The following is a 22862-nucleotide window of genomic DNA, read 5'->3' as shown; positions in this document are numbered from 1 at the left end:
TTTCCCCAGACAACTCCTCCTACTCCTTTGGGTGACGCCTAAGGCATCCCAAGGCCAGCCTGAAGACATAGGCCCCATTTAAACTACCGTCTTAAAACCGATCTGTGCCAAGCTTGGATCATTTAACCGTGCTGAGCTCAGTTCCTTACAGCCATTTATACACCACGCTGGCACAGTTCATCGCCTCCTAGTGGTGTTCTTTGGTACTACTGCTCTCTAGAGGTAAACAAGCAAATCAACATGGTGGCCCCCGTAACATTCAGGAAGTTGTGTTTGGTTATAATTGTGATATTTCGTTGTTTGTGCAGAGTCAGGCAAAGAAGGCAGCCTTTGGTGAATTTACTTGACAGAGTCGGCTTTTGGGAAGTCGATACGACAAACAATAGTCTAATCAGGGCTTACAGATGCAGGAAACAATGATGGACGTTGAGGTTAATCACACTGCTGAGCAGAATCATGACTGGAAATCATGTGGCATGGTAGGGAAGCTGTTTTTTTTTATGAATGTCTGAAGATTCATGATTACGGAGGCTGACTGTAAGGAGATGACGCAGTCAACTCATGCACTTTTTGTTATCTGAGCACCATGCCAGAATTGAACTGTGCTGAGCCCTACTGATGAACTAGTACCAGTTTAGCGTGGTTCGGTTGTGTCTCATGTGGTCCGGTTCAGTTGTGCCTGCCATTTGCACTCAACATTTATCTCGGTCACTGTACTCAGACCAATCTCGGCACGTTTCAAAATGGAGCTATAGTGCCTCTAGTGTGTCCTGAGCTGTCCCCTTGTCCAGCTCCTGGTGGGACGTTCCTGATAGACCTTCCAAGGGAGGCATCCAGGAGGCACTCATTGCAATTGTCAAAGCAACCTCAGCTATCGCTCTATCTCTAAGGGAGTGTCCAGCCACCCTCCGGGGAACCTTCGTGATACAGTAACTGAAAGAATGAGAGGTCACACAAGCACCCATTCCAATCTGCCTATCAATATAACCTTTTAATTCTTCCCTTACTCGGAAACAGATACTTGAGTTCCTCCACTTGCGACAGGAACTCTCTCTGACCTAAAGACGGCAAGCCACCATTCCAATGTCTTAATTGCTATATCGGAATATAGATGTTTTCCAAGTGCAAAAGTCTTTGACCTCTCTCTCTCTTTAAAGATTGCCCTGCATTTTGCTCCATCCATCTTTGCATCTATCAATCCTGACTGTCTTCTCTGTCTTTAGTTAAGAAAAGCATCCGTGCAAACCCAGTGCTGACACCATCACCAGATTTTCATGTTCAGATTTTGTGTTAAGAACGATGAGGAGTTAGTTTTCCAACAATCAAAGAACTCAGTCTTTCTAATGGATCATTTCAGCTTTCATCTGACCAGAGCACTTGATTCAAATCAGCTTTCACTCCTTTTTAGCTAGTGGTAAAACTTCAGCAAGACATATTTTTCCTTTTTTATGACACTTTTCAATAAAAGCCAGATTTATGGAGTGCGCAATTCATCAGTGTCCCACCTGAGGTACATATCTCTACTGCCCTTTAGAGAAAGCATATGACACTAAGGTTACGTTCATGCTGCAGGCCTTAATGCTCATTTTTGATTTTTTTTTGTGAAATCCAGGTTTTTTTGTATTTTCTTCAAATATATGCAACTTGTATGTGATCTCCTGTGTAAACGGCATTCATACAACGCAAGTGTCCTGGATGCGCAGTAGAGGACACAATGACATCAAAAGCAAGCATGCTCTGTGTTTACGGAAGTAAACATGGATGGTATGGCTGGAGCACATCTAACAATCTTTCCCAACCTTAAAAACTTAATCTTTTCAAAATGGTAAAAAAAAAATACTACTCTCCGTATTACCTGCCGCCAAGGTTATTGTTTTTCTTCCCCCTTCTGCATAGCAAGATGCAGAATATTGACCTCTGTTGAGTATTAATGATGTTCAGGTTGGATGAACAAGACCTGGCCATTCAGACATAGGTCACATTTGAAAAGATCAGATGCGTATTGGATTCAGACCACATAGCGGTCAGACCACAAAGTGGCCTGGGTGGCATTGGAAAAAATCAGATCTGTATTGTTAAGACTACGACTAAGATCAGATACAAGTCGCATATGGGCAAAAAATTATCGGATTTGGGTCACTTCAGGCTGCATTGTGAACATAGTTAATTGGGTTAGGTAGACAGCCATGTCTTATAAGGTCTTCAATGTTTTCTACTGAAACACAACTAAAAATTCTTGTGCGTACCCTGACAAGAAAAAAAACATGGATAAAGCTTGGTGTTCATTGTCTTCATTTACTTTTGCAATTGAAAAAAGAAAAGAAATCAAATGGATATAAAATAAAAAATGAACTCCAGAAATTAAATTTTGAAAATGTCTCGATCAAAAGAAATATTTTTTATAAATATGTTTTCTCAGATTAATTTTTTTTCTCTTTTTGCATTTTTCATTTCATTTTTAAATTATTTTTCACTTTTAAAGGAAAACAGCCCCCCATAATTAGTTAAAAGATGTGATCTGTAAAACATAATAAAAAAAAAATGTATTTTGAAAAATAACTATCATATAAAGTCAAATAAAAACATCAAGAAATAAGGTTTGAAAAAGAAAAAAATTAAAATGATAAAATAGAATACAATTTTTTATTAATTTGACATTGAAAAATAATCTAAATCTGAGAAAACAATTTCAAAATCTTAAATTGAGAAGCAATGGAGTATTCTAAGAGTTTAACTGCGTATTTAAGATCAGCACAAGTCTAAGTAATAGATAAAGACAATGTACCTCAGTAATTCTTAGTGCTTGTATAATGAAAGACAGAAAATATTTTAAAAATGTGCTCCTCTTCCAAAAAATTAGCAATTTCATGTTTGAACAGTAATGGAGGGGTTAGAGTTTGGCTCCAATGAGTCCACAGGTAAATGAGAAATGATGGCTGCTGGGTGTGATTAGCATAGAGTAATGAAACCACAGTGAACCATTCTCAACCCTGCAGGCTGTCTCCATCCTTAGCATCACAAATACACACACATAGGCTGCGTGTCAAGATATTAATGCAGGTACAGCATGTAGTTATATGAATACATAAGTAAACAAGGGATTCAGCCACATTTCTATGCAGTGGAAAAAACCTGAGGCCACCGACATGCAGACACACATCAACCGGGTTTCAATCTTTTTTGGTCAGGATGGTAATGACCGTTTCCCCTGCTGGATTTAAATGAAATTATATTGGGAGAAAGGCCATAAAATGTAGCTGTTTAGCCAATCTGCTGATTACACAATTATAGTTTATATATGCAGAGACGTGAATAGAGACAACAGAGCATGACAGCAGTTTCCTGAACAAACTGATGCTTATTTATGAGAGCAGCTGATTGACATCTGTATACTCCTCCCTCCATCTGCATTTCTTTACATTTTCTAGGCCTACAATATCTCTTTTGGAGGGTTTTCATTTTTTAGGAAGAATGGAAGGCAGGAGCTGTGATGACTGCAGGTTGACCACATCCACGGGAAGAAAGGACTGCTCAGTGGTACACGAAGAAGAGAATCCTGATTAAGACTGGGCACAAGCTGTCTTCCTGCACGCTCACAAGCAGGCACTCGTTCAGCAACAATCCACTGGTAGCCATTTCAAATTGGCTGACACACAGCGCTCTCCCCAGGTTCTCTCTCCTTCTCACCACCCCTCCCTGCCACCCCTTGTTTCCTCCCAGCAGAGCTAAGCCCTCTCCTCAGCTCCTTTTCTTATTTCTTGAGGCTGTATTATTTTAGCACTGACTAATTATCGCAGCATGGCAAGAAGGGCTATAAAGAGGTTGTGTGCCGAAGGAGGAAAAAAAAAGGGAGGGAACAACGAAAGACAACAGGATTTTAAAGACAGGGAGAAGTTGTGATGAGGAAAAGTTGGCATTTTCTCAACTCTGTTTATCTTAAGTGAGGTACCAGAGGTTTACAGAAACTGGTCAGGAGAATAACTGAAGGGAGAGCAGATTTCTAAAATGGCTGACTACAAGGGAAGCAAGGGAGCCATGTTGTGAAAACAAAGAAAGCTGCTATTTCAGACAGCTGGAGCTACAATGATGTAACCTGACTCCGCCAGATGGATTTGCTCTGCATATCCATCTGGAAGCCTTCCGTAGAAGTAGTTTTGGGAAGGGGCGAAAATACTGGTTAGCTGATTGGCCTATGTTGGTGATAGACGGGCCAAATAAACCAATCAGATCAACGAAGCATATGACGTACTAACAGAGCGACGACGAAGAGGAGCCAATTGATAGATCAAACTCTTGCCGAAACCAGTCGGGAGAAGAGCAAAAACATCTTTTCCTCTGAGAAAAGCCTCCAGAGCAGTGTTTTGCTCTTCTTTCAGTGAAGAAATACTCTGTAATTCCGATAAAACTTGCTCGATAGCCACGCTAACGCTAGTTTCATCGGCTGAAGCCGCCATGTTCTTTAGACTGAACTGTCGCGCTTCTCGTTGCGTCACACCTCAACCCGCCTCAAAGCCAACGCTTATTGGACGTTCGTTTGGTGAACGGCTCCAAATTTTCTTCAACGGAGAGTCTCCAGACTGATTAGCGAGTGAAATCTTGAAAGATCGCGAGATCAGGATGGTCTCACGAGGCTAACAATGATGTGACTTTTACACAAAAATGAAGGCAGTAAGATAAAGGCTCAATCACTGAAACCTGTGATTATAAAGAGGCCTGGCTATTTCAATAACAGACAATCAAATTTGTTGGAAAGTTACTTTAACTGTATCTATAGATACCTGGCTGTGGAAATTATGTTATTTGCTTCTAATTTTGTAGCTGAGATCCTTCAGATCTTTCAAATAAATCTTTATACCTTGCAAATGTAAAGATTTATATAGGTAAGTTATACAGGTTCTGAAACAACAAGGTAGGCCCCGACCATCACACTACCACACTGTATCTCACATTTTTTCACACCCTTAGAAAACTCCATTGCATGCATTATTTTGCATGGACACCGCTCATAACTGAGGCATGTGTGTCCCTTTATGTGACCGAGGAGTCAGTGGTTTACTGTAGCAGCCATTCAAAATGGCCCTTCCTAATGAAACAGCCCACTTCCCTCCAACTCCCAGCGAAATCCCCTCCAACTTCCTCCAGTGACCTCTCTTGCATATTTTCTTATTCTGACTCCACCCTTTATCTGAATTACAGGGTCTGACCAGGATGTCTAAAAAGGAATTATAGGGGACCAGCCAAGGGCCTATGAAGGAAAGTGGGGACATTTTGAACGGCTACTACTGTAGGTAGGCCTTCCAGTTTTGGGAAGGGTCATCCATTTTCAGTGTGTTCTTCATTTGCTGGTAATGACCCTGGATATGGTTAACTGTGGTCCTAAAGGCTTAGAAATGGCTTTATAACCCTATTTAGACTGATAGATTTCCAAAATGTTCCTCCTCTTATTGAATTCTCTTCTTCACTTTCTTTAGATAGAGGCATGATGGAACTGGTCTTGGAGATTTTTCGCTATTTCATGTTGCCATATTTCTATAAAGTTCTTGATTTTACAGGTCTTTATGTAATCAGAATTGGGTGTAGCTGAATAAATAAATCTTTGCTGTCCAAAAAAAGTGTCTACACTGAGAAAAAAACACCCAAAAAACAAAACAAGTGTGTAATCAAAGTATTTTCAAGAGCAAACAAGGTTTAAATTTAATCATTAATTGCTTAGAATAGCTTTTTTTCTTCTCCTGACTGAATTAGATGTGAAAACTGGTCTTTAAAATGACTGAGGTTTAATTGTGAAATGTATAATATATTATAAACCCAATACAGGTGAAATTTAAATAGAATTTGTGAGATTACACATATGCTCTAATAGGTCCCCTTATCAATAAAAACTTGTGTCTCAGTCACACAACCTGTAGGATGAAAGGGAGGAAATAATGAATACATCTGTAAGAGAACAGTACTTTTCCCAGCACTGTCTGCCGGTTAACTCGCATTTAATGATTTTTAAATAAATCAATATCTCATTATTTCTATTGTTCTTGTGTTAAAGTCTCTTCTCCCTATAGAGAGAGAGAGAGAAAGGTCTTTATGAACTGTCAACCATGATGTAGTGGCTAAAGAGGATCACCTATATAACTCATTGATGCTGATCCATTTGATTTTACACAAACAATGTCCAGCAGAGACCAAATTAGAGACTTTTTTATCTGTGTGACACACTTCGGTGTGATACCTGTTATGGGGTGAACCAAAATGAACAGCAGGTCTGTGTCTACCAGAACTTTTGTGTTGCAGCAATTCCCTTTTGGGATGCAGTTATACTGGCATATTTGAAAATATAGAAAAAGAAGGAATGGGTTATTGATTTTGTGAATTTATGCTTTTGTTTAAATTATAACAGTCATGTACATTTCTTATTCTTGTTGTATAGGAGTCTCCTTTTTGTAGGCTTGGATGCATATTAAAGCCAATATGTTGCAGCACAATTGAGTCACTCTGTGACTGATGGGTCACCCTTGGCTGTTGCTAACCTGCAGTGGTTTGAGCCCTTTGAACCTGTAAAGATTTTCTAAGCAGACCTCCAACATGATGATGCCAATAACATTTTTCTCCATGAATATGGTTTGTTCCAGGTCATGTGTTTAATCAGTTTTTTCGTTGTTCTTCATTATGTATTATATACAATCCACTATTTAGAGCTTTTAATTATGGTATAATGCTACTCCATCATTCACGCGCAGATACAATGATGTCATTTTTATTCAATTTAATTCAGTTTATTTATAAAGGGCCAACTCACAACACATGTCATCTCAAGGCACTTTATCGTTCACCAGATCATCCAGTCCAATTGATGAAGTTTTCTATCTAAGGAAAACCAGTTGATTGCATCGACTCATTGACTCAAAGGCAATCCCTCAGATTAAGCATGCTTGTAGTGACAGTGGAGAGGAAAAACTCCTTCTTAAGAGGAAGAAACATCCAGCAGAACTATACCCCATTTACATTACCCTTGAAAAACCGATCCATGCCGAGACCGGTCCGAGCTCGGATAAGTTAACCAGGCCGAGCTTGGTTCTGACGACCGTTTACACATCACGCTATCTCGGTTCCTCGACTCCTCGCCTCCTGGTGACGATCTGCGGTAGTACTGCCAGTATTGAAGGAGGAAATCAAGCAGTTGGTGGCGGTAATGCACCAAAAGTTGTTTGCCAACCGCCAAGAAGAAGACGATGGAGGGAATGAAGCAAATCAAAATGGCGGCGCCCGTCACATTCAGAAAGTTATGCTTGATTATTATTGCTGTAATTCGGTGTTATTATTTAAAATGTTGCGTGGAGAAGATTTGGATTGTTGTTTTTATTTGTTCTTCTTCTTCTGTTTTGTGTTGGTTGGCAAGCAACTTCCCAAGGGGCATTACCGCCAACTACTGGAATGGAGTGTGAATGTGGATGGGCAGCCAGACGGAGATGACGCGTTCTGCTCATGCGCTCTTGTTATCAGAGAACCGAGCCAGGGAAAAACCGAGCCGAGCCCACCTCTGGAACTGGTCTGCAGTTAGCTCGGTTCAGTTGTGTCTAGCTCGGTTCAGTTCAGTTTGCTTTCCATTTACACACGATAAGTTATCTCAGTTACTGAGCTCGGACCGGTCTCGGCACGGTTTTTCAAGGGTAGTGTAAATGGGGCTATAGGCTCAGTGTGAGCCAACTGGGGTTCAAGGAGACAGAAGTGGACCATATCAGGCAGAAATCCTATTTTTTACTTTGAAACCATCTAAGAACTTTTCTTTTTAGATGTTTCTATCCTAGACAAAGCTATCTATGTAGTAAGTTTAAATTACATTTTGTAACATAGAAAGTATACCAGATCAGTGTTTCTATGTTCCTGTTGAGTGTTTGCATCTTTCTTCCTATACCCAAAGTCTGCTATGGCTGGTGCAATTCAGACTTAGCCTAACTATGTTGGAGGATTATTCTCATTAAAGGTAAGTTTTCCTTTCATCATCACTTTTACTTATTACTGCCAGATTGGTCAAAAGTATTAATATTCATTACTCAAATAGAAGTATTTATCCTACCGTTTAAAAACACTTTTGTAGAAGTTAGAGTTTTAACTTAAGCTTTTACCCAAGTAAAAGTATAAAAGTACCATTTTTAAAACTACATAAAGTATGAAAGTAAACATAAAGCAGGCAAAAATGTTAAGGAGAGATGCTTTAAACTTACTACGGCAACCAATTACAGGAACATTTTTCTCCATTTCTGGATAACTTACTTTAATTTAATTTTCTTGGCTTTAGAGTGTCAAATTTTAACTTTGCAACATCTTGAAAAACTTTATATTTTGGTATGTGGTGAACAACAAGGTTCTGCAGTATAGAGTCCAACCACAAAGAAATTCGTTTTCTAGTTTAAACAAATTATCTTGATGTTTTTTTGTTTTTTTTTTACCAACAGGCCATAACGAAAAATATCTTAAAAAAACAAAACTAAAGAGTCTAATTTTAAAATGAGTTCTATTGAGTAGAAAGTAGAGATAATTGCCAAAAAATGTAAGGAGTAGAATTAAAAAGTTGTCTAAAAAGAAATTACTCCAGAAAAGTATAGATAGCCAAAATTTCTATGTAAGTTAATTAAGTATTTATACTTCTTTTCTGGACCAATTGATAATTGCAAAGTTAACATAACCATGCGAAAAGCTACCACCGTAAACACATGCTCATCCAGGAGGAGCAACTCCTGCAAAGTCATGCAGCTGAGTTTTATTGGATAGAAAACCGGAATACTGTCAATTGATGCTATATAAACTGCACTGACTTGAAATAACAGTTAGATCTTAAATTCCAATTTTAAGACAGGGTGTGCAAAAGATTTGATCACCAATCCTGTCTAGAGGTGTTTAAAAAATACAGATAGTTTTATTTGACATGCAGAAGAATCTACAGTCAGATTTGCAGATATGATGTGAGTTTTGATCCATGACTTAACACAGCAATTTCATACAACACAGCAGGAAAAAACCCTGAAAAAAGTGCACCACAAATTGGCAGTGTGAATCATTGCTGCATATCTTAGACCAGAACTCAGGCTGAAATCACTCATTGATTACAACCCCTGCCAGGCGCAGCCTCCACCATATGCTCCTTCGCTCCTTAGACTGCGCACCAGACGTCACTCCGACAGTCACACCTGTCACTTGTGACCTAATCATCCGCATTAAAAAAAACAATACATTGATGTTCAGGAAGAAAATCAAGACAAAATCAAGTAAGAACGTCGACTTTTCCACTTCTCTCCTCTTCCCTTATTCATCTGAGCTCTTGGCGACTGCTTTGATTTGTGCGCCTGATAGTGGCCACCTGCTGCTTTGTGGACCTGTGCGCCTGAGCGTGGATATGTATGTGTGCCCTTCTACACACCAAATGAGGAGACTAAGGAGCCACCAGGTCTCTAATGAGTAGTCTGACAGAGCGCATCCATGTGTCACCATTTCTTCCAGCAAACACCTGCTGCTCTGCTTTAAAAATCTGCTGAAGACTGCTGAGGAACATGCGCTGGTGAGGCGATGACAAGAAAAAAAAAAAGGAGAATGACGTGTTTATTAATTTTAGGAGGATGGGTTTAGAGGGCTAATACAAAAAAATGTTAAATACACATGCACCAATATGCCAAACGATTCCCATCCCTGTCAAAAAAATCCTATGAAGAATAAAGGGTTTATTTATTACTTTGTATTAATCATCAATAAGTCATCTCTTTACTTCACAGTGTTAAGTACATGTGGTGAACATCAAAAGCAGAGAAAATCCCATTGGACAGTCTAGACTATCATATTCTAGAATTAATTGCATGCTTCAGAAATTCCAGATTACACGTGATTCATGGCACTGCATGTTTTTGCCAAAGACAGGAGTTCAAGTCTATGCCATGTTTCTGCCATGCAAGTGTGGGTTCTCTCCGGGTACTCCCCCTTCCTCCCATAGCATAGCATAGCATAGCATAGCATGTGTCTGCTGTTTTAAGTAGGAAGGGCTGATATTGTAGAAATTTCATTAAGACACAAGAAATAAGTAAGTATCTTTAGCTAATCCAATAATAATATCATTAAAGGAAATGTTTGTACCAACACTAAAGGAATGAAGGTATGCATGCCAACAAATTTGTCTTTGTCAAAAGTCTGTGTTCAAAAGAAATTTTGATGCCGACCTTCAAAACAGTATTATTAATTTCTCGAAGGGAGCAGTTATTTGAAGTTGTTATGCTTTCTGTCCTGTTTAAAGACACGTTTCAGCTGTGGTCTAGTCCAGATCTTTAGTCCTGGTCCACTGTCCAACATGTTTCAGGTTTTCCCCAACCTCTGTCCAGCTGACTTAGATAAGAAGGTGATCATCAGGCCTCTCTAGCCATTGGAGGCTGAATGCAATCATTAAATTCAGGTTTGCTAAAGAAGAGACATGTCTCAGACAATTAGGACTAGACCAGGGTATGTAGAAGGCCTCTGGACTAATTCAGTTCTGCCTACTATCATGTTTATTCTTAAAAAACCCAAATGGAGTCTGACTTAAGAGAGAAAAATCTTTTATAATAAAAATAAAAGTTTGATTTGAGGAGCAGAGGGCAAAATAAATGGAAAGGCCAAAACAGGCAGGACAAAAAAAAAAGAACCAGGAAGCAGGAAGTTAAGAAAATGTAAACAGAAGAATTCAGCAGGGAATAAAGACAAACCTAAGGCCGAAATGGGTAAATAAGCAGGAGCAGTCCTCTAAATAAATGAGGTTGCAAAGGTGAGCAGAATTAACTTGACTGCATGAGGGCTGTAGCTGAGAGTGAGAGACTAATTAACTAGCGGAGCGCAAAAACCAGAAATACAAGAAAATCTAATGAACAAATTTAACAGAGATCTAACAGAAAATAACCCTCAATTGCACAAAGAACTAATAAGGAAAATGGTTAACAATGAACAAAAAGAACAAAAAATAGGTTTAAATATGAAACCTAAATATCTCAAGATTGTGAAATCTACTTTCACAACAAAAACAAGAATGTTGCAAGGTGTTGTTTTTAATTCTTGTGCATCATCCCCCCGATTCATAAGAGGCATAATATTTGTTATGTCTGTTCAATTACCTCAGGTGCTGTTGATCTGGCCAATCAATCCAACCCACCGATTCAGAAGAGGAGAGAATGAAATGAGCTGAGTCAAACCATGCGGGATGCCTCCTGATTATCATCTCCATTCATGTGGGCTTTTATAATTTGATTGAAAAAGAACCGACACGGATTTAAAAAAAAGCTGTTTTCTTTTGTCGATGGTTTCTGATGGTAGACTAACCAGAGAAAACTCAACAATCAAAGATGCAATCAAGATCCTATTGATTGGCATTTTCTTTTTTTCAGCATACCCCTTCATTTTTTCCCCTACCTGACCTCACTACGACAGGGCAAGAGAAGTCACTAGCTTATCATTCCGGCAACATTGATTTGGGAAAGTGAATTTTAGGCCACTACCGTCTACCGCGGCCATAAACATGTGAAATTGGAAGAAGGCAGACGGCACAATTTTTCCTTAAGGTCTACAGTCAATGTTGCCGTGTCAAATACCAGCAGTTGCAAAGCCTCATGAGAGCTGGCACCAGGAAAATTGTCAGACAGGCTGCAAGAATAAAAAAAAAAAAAAGAACTGATGATGGTGATGAAGTCTGTTCTCTGAAGACAATAGGCTTCAAGGTAGCAGCTCTGTGCACTGATGTTAATGTTACCCCACTTTTTATTTTTAGCCTTTCAGACAGGCTTCCAAACAATAACTCAATAATACACAGACGGTTCCTCCAAACTTTTTACATTATTGCATCAGTGGAGTCTGATTCTTTGAAGTGGTTTGGTACACAGACAGACCTATTGATTCTTTTAAAACAGTAGGCTTTAACCTTTTTTTTAAACAAGGCAAATATTTTTGAAACACTTACAAAGAGAAGTAAAGGCCAAGATAAAGTAGCACATGTGAGGCATTTTTCAAGGTTTTCAGAATCTAGGAATCTATAAAGTATCAGTACATCTACCTTGAGGATAACTTTTACTAAACATCATCATAGATATCTATTTTCTGACAACAAACATACGTCAATACTTAATAAAATGCTAGGATTATACACACATACAGAAAAAAACTAGTCACTCTAAATAGAAAATTCAGTTCAGACATTGCTTTGTAAAACATACCATCCTTAATTAATGGATTCTTAATAGGTCTTTTAAACAGTTGAATAAAGGTCAGCTATAGAAGATATGATGCCTTATATTTTAACACCTTACTTGTACTTGACGAAGCTTAATAAATAATTTTTCATAAGAACAAGCAGTCAATTTAAAGTGATTTGCCACTGTGTATGCTATAAAGTATGTGAAATACTTCTTAGACTAGGCCGAAAACATTCTTTCATAATATTGTAAGGCTTATAGTTAGAGTGGCTCAGGTTATCCTAAGTTGTAGTTATGCTACTAGAGACTTACGGTGCTGGAAGACATAGGGACCTCTTTCCATCATTTTGCGTCTATTTTTCCAATTCAGCAGTGTGTGTTAGTTTACCTCCTAACTTTGTTATTTCTGCTTTCTATTGTCATAATAGGTTTATCTGTGCTGGTCCTAAAAGTGAGTTTGTTTTTAACTTCACTGCTACTGTATCCATGCTCTGTGTGAGGGATTGCTTTAGAGTCAACAACACAGTGATGTAAGCGAATGTCTACAGTCCGCACATGCTCAGCCAGGAGGACCGGCAAAGTCCATAACTTTATGTAATCAGTTTGTTTTCCTTAGATGGGCATTTTTAAGCAATCTGACTTTATTGATTTGAAATGAAGTGAATAGAAATTAACATAAAACTTCATTTTTTCTTCTGTAAACACAGAGCGGCTTTGGCCACTCTAAAAGCTTATGTTTAGTCTCTTTTCTTCTCCAAACAATTTCACAAAAGGATAGAAGGTACAATGAGAAAGTACTCTAGTTTGGCCTCAGAATTTGGCCTCCATATTTTTGGATGGATTCCCACTCTTTGTCTACCATTCAACCCAGGGATGAATTGCCTCTTGTATCTATGTCTAAGTGGATTGTCTGCATTCCCTTGGAACTCAAGATTTTGATAACATTGGGAGCTTAAGTCCCAGAAATGAAGATCCTGCTTCAGAGTGGTCTTGTAGCATTTACCTTTCACATGGATATCTATAATGTTATTTCAGAGCTCTGCAGACAGCTCTCATGCGACATCTTCCTAAAATCCCTTGCATAATAGCATTTTGACTATAATGTAAAACAGAAACTTCTTTTTTTTTTTAGTTTTTTTTATTGTTATTACACTGTCACAGGTACAGAGCAACAAAATGAACTCTCTGCATTTAACCCATCCCTTTAGAGAGCAGTGGGCTGTCATTGTGCGGCGCCCGGGGAACATTTTGGGGTTAAGGGGTTTGCATCTGTCTCCTTGAACCCCAGTCGGCCTCAGCAGATGGCCGCTCACACTGACCCTGGTTCTGCGGGAGGTTTCTTCCTGTTAAAAGGGAGTTGTTCCTCTCCACTGTCGCTACAAGCATGCTTAGTGTGAGGGATTGTATTTGAGTCAATGAGTCAATGCAATCAACTGGTTTTCCTTAGATAGAAAACTTTGTATCAATTTGACTGTATGATCTGGTTGAACTGTAAAGTGCCTTGAGATGACATGTGTTGTGAATTTGGCGCTATATAAATAAACTGAATTGAAATTGAAATTACATATCAAGACACAAATAGTTTGAGCAAATTCAGAATAAATAAAAAACACCATCTACTCAGAGCTTCCTCATTTCCTAAATCAAACAAATGTAACACTTCCAGAGTGTATTGGATCAAGTATATTTAAAAAGTAAAAGACAGAGAATAAACACACCTGGAGTTGATGATAAAGTTTGTTAAAACAATCTTCAATGAGATTGTTATATGGTCTTTGAAGGCGGATTATGAAGACATTCAGAAAAAAAAACACAGCACTAGTCAAAGTTTAACTAGAGTTTTCTAGGCCAATTAGAGGTTCTCTAAAGGCTTTGAAACTTGTTTGTGAAAAGTACACAGCACAAATATCTCTGGGTTAATTAAAAGTATAGTTCAATTATCGCCCAATGAGCAAATTTATTACACTTCAGCTAAGAATTATACCATCGTATCATTCAATTACACAGTGAATTTTCACAACATGTCATCTCAAAGCATTTTACAGAGACAGTCAATCGATTGGTTAAGACTTTTGTACAGAATCTAAGGAAAACCCAGCTGATTGCAACGGGTCATTGAATTTGCCTGTTTCTCTCCTCCTGGATGACCATTTGGTGACAGTTAATATTTACTTGCATTGCATCTACTCTAGAGCTATTCCTTAAGCAGAGGATGCATGTAGGGACAATGGAGAGAAGAAAAACCTCCTTAAAGAGGATCATAGGCTTCATGGCCTCTCTTAGATGAGCCAACAGCAAGAAAAGTCAAAGTCTAAATGTTTATTTCACCTCTGTTTCAAGATCAATAAATATGAGATCATTTGTACTTTGCACAAATATTTTTCCTTTCATCTAAAAACTACTTTATTATTTTATTTTAAGAGCTTCAGAGTGGAATGTATTTACTTATTACAGATCAGTGCAGGTAAGAATTAATAGATAGCAGCCCTGGAAGAACTTGCCACATGATTAACTACAAAAATCCTACAATAATAAACAAAAGAGATTGTCTAAATTCAATGAAGGAAGATTATTTAATGTTATGCATATATATTTCTATACTGTCATCAAAATGCACATGAATATAGTTTTTGTTTTTAAAATGTTTCCTTTTCCACATATTGCAGAATGGTCACCATTTTTAGGAGAAAATCAATAGTCACATGACCTGGTAGCAAATCAGCGTAAGTGAAAAAGCCAAATATAAAATGTGTCCGCAACATCTTTAAGAGCCAAATCTGGAATATCAAAATTTCTCCTTGTGGACCAATGTGGGTATTATACGTTTTTCTTTTTAAACTGGGTGGATTTTGCCTTCTGACTTAAATCATTTAGAATGTCAAAGGGTTGCAAAAAAAATGCAGATATTTCCTTAGAATTTTGACATCAGTTATGACACAAGCACACACCTCTGAATCATCACCTCGCCTTCTTCAGAAATCCCTCCTATCAGCTTGAAATGTCTCATTATTACCCCCCCATGATAACATGTGCCTTCGGGGACTGGAAACACAACTGCATCTTTTATCATTTGAAAGACGGAAAATGTTTCTCCCTTTTCTTCCTTTCAACACCAACAATATGCTTGTGAGGTTTGCTTGAAACATTTCAAAAATGCTTGTCAGGTCCCTGGAGGGGGCAGCTATCAGGGAGTGTGTTTTGTATAAATACTATTATACAGTTAGGGCTCAGAAGCTACCACTTTCTTTTTTTTTTCTCGATGATAACAGCAGAAAGACTCAGGGGAAAAGAGAAAGGCTGTGTTGGTGGTCATTTATGCAGTTTTAAGCTGTCATAAGAGGAAATTCCTCTTGAGTTTATTGGTCATACATGCATACTATGTCGTGAAAGGTACCCTAAAAACAATTAACAAATAAATTATAAAAATTAAAAATAGAAAAAAATGAAGCTTTCTCAAAAGAAAGAGGATTTTTTTTTTGTTGAATTGTTTGTAACAAAGTAACAAAAGCGTTTAGATGTGACCAATCCAGTAAAATAATGCTACGTTCATACCGCACACTGCTGAAGCAGCAGAAGCAGCTGGTTTACATGCAAAGTCAATGGTTGGCGCATTAAAAGCTCCTGCAGCACTTTTCGAGCAACCCCAGCAGCTCATCTTGACGCATCAAAGGCGTCAGAGGCGTGAGATTCACAAGCAGCAAATGGTGGAGTTTGAAATATGTACCAACCAATCAGAGAAGCTGATCTGGGAGCTGGCAGGGAGACAGACACAGCACTGCTGATACAGATCGTTATTATCACTAACAGTTTATTAACGCTTAGAATCAACTTAAAATGTCGAAACCTGCCGGTAAAATATGTTCGCTTTTATTATTCTGGTGCCTGCAGTTTGGATTACGTACATTGAAACCACTAATGCTACGTTCACACCGGACACAGCTGGCGCAGCAAAATCACGTCTGCTGCTTCATTTTTGCTGCTTGTACCAGTTAGTTCTGACGCGCGGCTGAAGCAGCTTTGCTGCTCTTGCTGCGCGGTCCAAAAGTGGGTCTGACACGCGTTGGGCGGAGCTTCACTGTCCTTTCTTTGCCTTGCAGCTACATTTGCTGTGATCAGTGGGAATAAAGTACTTTAAATATGTTTTTAAGTGAGAAAATACACCTGAAAACTTCATCAGTGCAGTCAGTTCACTCAGATTATAATCCTGTCTTCCAATATTTTTTCTGTCGGAGCCGCTCAGACCCCCACATACCAGCAGTGCGCCGACAGTAGGAATCCCTTCATCAGCAGCCTCTGGCCGGGTCGCCTCCTCGCGGTTCACTGCGGCAGCTGGTAGGTGTTTTTCATCTAAATAATCCAAACTGCAGGCAGCAGGATAATAAAAGCGAACATATTCTGCCGGCAGATTTGTTCATTTTAATTTAATTTATGCGTCAATAAACTGTTTCAGAGGAGTGATCACAGCGCTCTGTATCATCAGCGCTGTGTCTCTCTCCCTGCCAGCTCCCAGATCAGCTGCTCTGATTGGTTTGACGCGGCGCGCCGAGCAGCAAAAATTCAGCAGCGCGTTTGCGGCGCGTCACGCGCGTCAGATGCTTAAACGCTCCCGACGCGCTGCTTCAGCTGCTCAGAAGCGCTGCACCTGCTGCTCAAAACGCGCCGCGGGACCTTTTGCTGCGCCTTGACGCGCGTCAACCATTGACTTTGCATGTAAACTCGCTGCTTCTGTCGCGCCTGCTGCGTCCGGTGTGAACGCAGCATAACATATCCTCCCAGCAGCCATGAACATTAGCGGAAAACCCCCAAGAGGTACGGGGATTTCCAGTGACAGCCCACTGGCAGTGTACGGGGGCTTCGTACGGGGCTCCAACAGCTTGACTGCACAGATGAAGTCTTAAGGTGGACCAGCTCACTTAAAAATATTAATATTAAAACTACATTTTTACTAAATTATAACAGCAAATATAGCAGAGCCGCTCTCTGCCACTGAACACATGAGAATTAGAAGCATCAGATGCATCTCGACACACTTTACTGGATGCGCTTCAGGAGAATTAAAGATGCTCCTGAAAGCGCGTCGGACCTTAATGTGCAAAAGCATCAAAAATGATGCAGCAGAAGCTTTTTGCTGCTTCTATCATATGTAGTCTGAACGAAGCATAAGGTCCACATGTAGAGAATATGATTTCAGTCTATTGTCTTAAGACCTCTAGACAAAGGTTTAGAGAACATTTTAGAACTAGCAGCATCACAAATCAACTGACAGGTCCAGCAAAAAGCTGTGCTAAAGTTCAAATCAGGGTTAGGTTATAAAACAATATCGAGAGCTTTAAACATCACACAGAGCTCTCATCCGTCTAACTGTGGAAAATGGAAAAGGCTATTACACAACTGCAAAATGACCAAAACTCAAAAACATTAATCAGAGAAGAAGATTAGAGGCTCATTGTAAGGAGCTGCAGAAGATCCGAGGCGTAGGTGGGTAAAATATATTGGCCGTCAACTTCTCAAATCCTCAAAAATCTGGGTTTTATGAAAAAAAAGGTGAGGAGAAAGCCAGTATTTAAAGAAAGCTAAATGAACTCATGTTTGTCACAACTCAAATGTGAAGGAAAGTACTCTTATGTGATGAGATATTATGCTTTGTGTTTTTTTCTGTTTTATGGGCAGTGAACCTGGACACAGTTAATTGGGGGAAGGATTGAGCTGAAAACCTAGTGGAAAGTCAACGGTTTTCCACTAATCCTAGTGGAAAACCTTTAGTGGGATGTAAGGTTTCAGACTGGGAAGTCAGCCTTTCGGCAGGACAACAAAATCAATCAGTCAGGTCCAACTACCTGATCTGTACAGAAGCCCTATCTGTATCATTAGCTCATTTGTGTATGTGCAAGCACATTTTCATCCAGGCTGCAATAAAACATGTAATTATGGTTATAGACAAATAGTGTTCATCCTTAAAGCACCAAAGAATGTTAAGCTACATCTTATAACAAATATTTAATTACTTATCTGGGTAAATTGGATCTATTTTACATTCTCTAAGTAAAATTGCCTGGCTGATGTCATCATTAGACATGCTGCAGTGGGGCAAAATAGGATGACACCGTTTTCCTCTGTATATTAATTGTGTCTTTCTTTAGATTGTGCACTATATACCATAAAAGTGTAAAGAATAGATTTATGTATAAATCCAAAACTGAAAAAGTTAGCCACTGGAAGTAGCATAGGATCCCATTTGCAGGACAAATAGAGAGCAATGAGTGATAAAACAGAAAACCTTCAAATGCATAGATTTTCTCAGAAAATAAATAAATCCTGAGCTATCTCCATAGTTATGCTGCTATACGTTTAGACTTTTGGAGGACATAGGGAACCCAATTTCATCATTCTGCTTCATTCTCTCTCTGTTCTCCTTTTCTGCAGAATCTGTTAGTTCAATCTCTAACGTTCTGCTCTCTCTGCTTTTCCTCAGAGTACTTTGGCATGGAGAGAAATATCAGCTGTGCTGCTTCCATCAACACCCTTTGGAGATCGGCCTGTTTTCCAGTGTGGTCCTGTTTCTCTGACCGTGACTGGCTGGATGTGCTCTCTTCATCCTCTGACATGGGAGCTGCCTTGGAGCTCGTCTGCCTGGCTGTGTGTTTCCTGGACGGGGCCGCCTTTTACAGCTGCTTTTTGTGTCTCTGCTTCCGTCTCCTTGAACCCCAGTCGGCCTCGGCAGATGGCCGCTCACACTGAGCCTGGTTCTGCTGGAGGTTTCTTACTGTTAAAAGGGAGTTTTTCCTCTCCACTTGCATGCTTAGTGTGAGGGATTGTATTTGAGTCAATGAGTCAATGCAATCAACTGGTTTTCCTTAGATAGAAAACTTTTTATCAATTTGACTGTATGATCTGGTTGAACTGTAAAGTGCCTTGAGATGACGTGTTGTGAATTTGGCGCTATAGAAATAAACTGAATTGAATTGAATTGCATTAAATTATTAACCTTTGACACATTGTAAGTACAGGTGGAGTTATCATTTGGGGGAGCTGAAAATGCCGATTATTTTGACAATGAGCTGCACATTCATTTTTTGTCTTAAAACCATGTTGATTTTACATGTTATAATTGCTATTAAAGATTTTAAAAAAAAAGTCTGCATCATCTGTTCTGTTTCATGTGATACATTTTTACATTAGTTTTATGTTGGCCAGTCACATGATATAAAAGCCATAAGAAAAATCTTCAATTTTAAGGAAAAAAAGAAATAAAAAATCAACAACCCTCCCAGAAAATGCATTAAAATTAAAATGTGTCTTGTCTAAAATAATGTTTTGAGATTTATTTTGTGTCATGAGTAATAATTCTTGTTTTTCCAAGAGTGTTTGGTTTGAAAATGTATTGACAATCCCAAAGTATGTGGATGAGTGAGCATTTGAAGACCTGGAAGAGCAAGCTGCCTTCATTGGCTCAAAAAGGAGGATGAAGCCATGGACCCAACCTAAAACTAACTTCATTGTTACAGCTGCAAATTCATTATTAAGTTGATGGGTAAGGGATTATCAAAGCTTAAAGTCTTAGTTTTCCTGCCTGATTTATAGTTTCTGCTTCTCGCAAAAGAATGACACAAAAAAAATGAGCACAGGCCAGTTTAAGAAGCGCAGGAAGTAATTATTTAAGGAAAACTCCCCACCACCAGACAACGTGGAAGTGATGAAACAGACGCAAATCAAACACAAGAACTCAAGCAAGACCCTTAAATCCAGACACATTTTTTCACATTAACTTTTATAATAACATGTCAATCAAAAGCCAGCAGCAGACAGAAACGTGTAAATATTTCAGCTTGCCAGTCTGCCAAGAGATTAATTATTGACTGTGTTTAGAGGGTTTGCGTTACCGGAGTGACCGGCCAACTCCCCGACATTTGCCAAAAGCAGATGGACAACGACATTAAAAGATAACAGTAGCAGAGGTTAGTGTAAGAAAAGTAGTACTAGAGGAAAATCTGCAGGTAAAAAAAAGCAAGGATGGTTTTAAGGGAAGCTTTACTCTTTCTGCCTAGTGCTGAGTGAGGAAATTATAACAGACGTGTGTAGAATAGCATCCCAATTCCCCCATACAGAATCATTAAGCTTTAATGTTTTGAAAAGGTCACTTTGTTTTATTGCTGTGATCTCCTTCAGGAAACAGGTGTGTGTTTGTGTGTTCGGCGCACTTAAAAGCAAATACAAATGTAGAAGCGTGTGTGAGCACTTCTTGATAAAGTTTAATAGCCAGAGGCCCAATTAGTGTTAACATCATCCTAATTACGTTGGAGTGGCCTTCACAGTACGTAAATAAACACGGGCTGAAGCTGGTGTCAGCCACTCTGTCCACACAATGGAGACCTTGGGGGAAAAAAACAAAAATAAAAAACAGGCTGAAGTTGAGCAAGCTTCTTAATAACAATATATATGCAGAAAAGAAATGGGTGTTGAGAAAGCTTTATATGAAAAACAGTGTAAACAAATAAGTTTGGTTAATTTAGATATTAAAGATTCTCTCTTTTTTTGTAAAAGATGTCAGGAATGGAAGACCATAACAAACAAAAAAGAAAAAAAAGACTAATAATGACTTTGTGGTTCTCTAACATGATAGGAAAAAATGTATAAAAATGTAATTTTAACAATGTCATGAATAATAAAAAAAAATACAATTATAAAGCATTGTGTCAGACATAATTAAACAGAAATTTTCTTGATGGATAAATTTAGGCTGTTAAAGGGCTGTTTCCATTTTTTTTTCCCAATTCAATTTCTTTTTAAAAACCCAAATAAAAAATATGCTTTCTTTAACATTAAGATATAAAAAAACCAGGACATTAAAAGCTTGCAAAAAAAAAAAAAAACAGAACATGTGAACAGTTGTGAAAACCAATGTACAGAGATGCTTTAAATTTGGTAAAATTTGAATATGCATGGTTCCCGTTGTACATTATGTTCTTTGAATATTGCTAGAAATGCGATGGTACTCCTAAAAGGAGTCCAACTTTTTTTTTTTTTTTTGCCCCTTTGGGGCGACAGTGGCGTTGGATGTAGGAGTTTTGCCCTGAAATCGAAGGATTGACGGTTGAAGCCTTTCAGTGTCGTTGTGTCATTGGGCAAGACATTGTCTACTGATGGTGGTCAGAGGGCCCGGTGGCGCCAGTGTACGGCACCCCCGCTTCTGTCAGTGAGTCCAAGGGCAGCTGTGGCTACAATGTAGCTTGCCACTATCAGTGTGTGAGTGTGTGCGTGAATGGGTGAATGAATGTAGTGTAAAGCGCTTTGGTCAAGTCTCCTGACTTGAATAAAGTCGCTATATAAGTACATGCCATTTACCATATTACACAAGACCACTATATGATTAGATCAGAGGTTCCATGGGGGTTAAAAAAAAACACTGCTTGTGGGAGTGGGGGTTCAAGAGGTGATTTTTAAAAATGATTGTGATTGTCCTTTGGAATGTCCAATGAAATGAATGTGCTGTGAAATATGGAGTTATTACCTTATAGGCGGTACATTTTATTGACAAGGATTCAAATACCAAAGTAAATATACCATTTAATTATAAAAATGTTCAATATACTAATTAAAATATATCAAATGATAAATTGAATGTAATTTTAAAAAATAAATGTATTTTAAAATCAATGTTTTTACTTTTCTCTATATCTGGATCTAAGTATAGTTAACCTGGGCTCTGGACTTGTTATAGCTAGAGGTCTGACATGTTCTGCATTTGTGGTTGACATGATGTAGAACAAATATAATACAATAAAACCTGCCTTTTCTCAATAATGTCTTTATTACTGCTGTTCAAAAAAGACCTATCATTTCCGAGAATAAAAAACAACAACTTTGAGTCATGTTTAAACTGATGCAGGTTGGTTTGCGTTCTAGTCACCCAATTTTCAATTTTATTTAATTACATATTAGGAAACTAGGGGATGTTAGCTTTCAGATAATGTATTGCACATGTAATTTGGGCTTACAGTTCCTAAGTTATTTGCTTTTCCATTTGGGTATGCAAAATAGGCGAGGATTACCCCCAAATTAAGTGGATGTTAAGAGGGTAAATAATTACATGTATTTTAAGTGGGTCACCAGTCAGTGGCACTTTTTGGGGGTGAGGTGCTGAAAGATCTGAGAACCCATGAATTAGATAATAAGGATGACTGAAAGAAGGCAAAAAAAAAAAAAAAAAGTTAAGTTTGATTGAGCCCAGGACCAACAACTGATTGACATGAAGCATCTTCAAGAGGGTAACAACTCAGATCCACAGTTTGGTTCCTCAATGGCTGTACTGCTCAGACGCCACATGTGGGAAAACTGGCATCAAAGGCAGAGGCAGATAAAAGAACAACATGGTCTACAGAGGGTGTGTTCAATGCATGAATTAAATTGTGTCTACCGAATGCATTCTGACACCCACACATGATGAGCCACCACAGGTCAATCCACAGAGTGATTTAACATCTTGTCAAGATTCGAGGGGTTGTTGACACAAGAAAACCTGCTGGGTGGGATTCAGCGCCGCATGACTGAGTTTCAGTTCTACTCATGAATAAGGTTCTGATTCTAGTCACTCACCATACCGCAGCTTTCATCTGCAGAGATTAGCCTCAGAGGGAAAGAAGAACAAAATCTAAGCCTCGGTCTTTGAAGACT

The 22862-nt window shown here is 38.7% G+C and overlaps 1 protein-coding gene across 8 annotated transcripts in view; it reads right to left on the bottom strand.

Annotated features, from left to right (window-relative positions):
* Positions 1 to 22862, bottom strand: part of nrxn2b (neurexin 2b) — a 1247190-nt gene that overhangs the window by 244459 nt on the left and 979869 nt on the right. The window lies entirely within an intron of this gene.

This window comes from Cyprinodon tularosa, unplaced genomic scaffold (genome assembly GCF_016077235.1).
Source record: "Cyprinodon tularosa strain WSP-4 unplaced genomic scaffold, ASM1607723v1 ctg70, whole genome shotgun sequence".
In the NCBI taxonomy this organism is placed as follows: Eukaryota; Metazoa; Chordata; class Actinopteri; order Cyprinodontiformes; family Cyprinodontidae; genus Cyprinodon; species Cyprinodon tularosa.
Note: the sequence above shows the minus strand (reverse complement) of the source record. Positions and strands in the feature narration are given on the sequence as shown.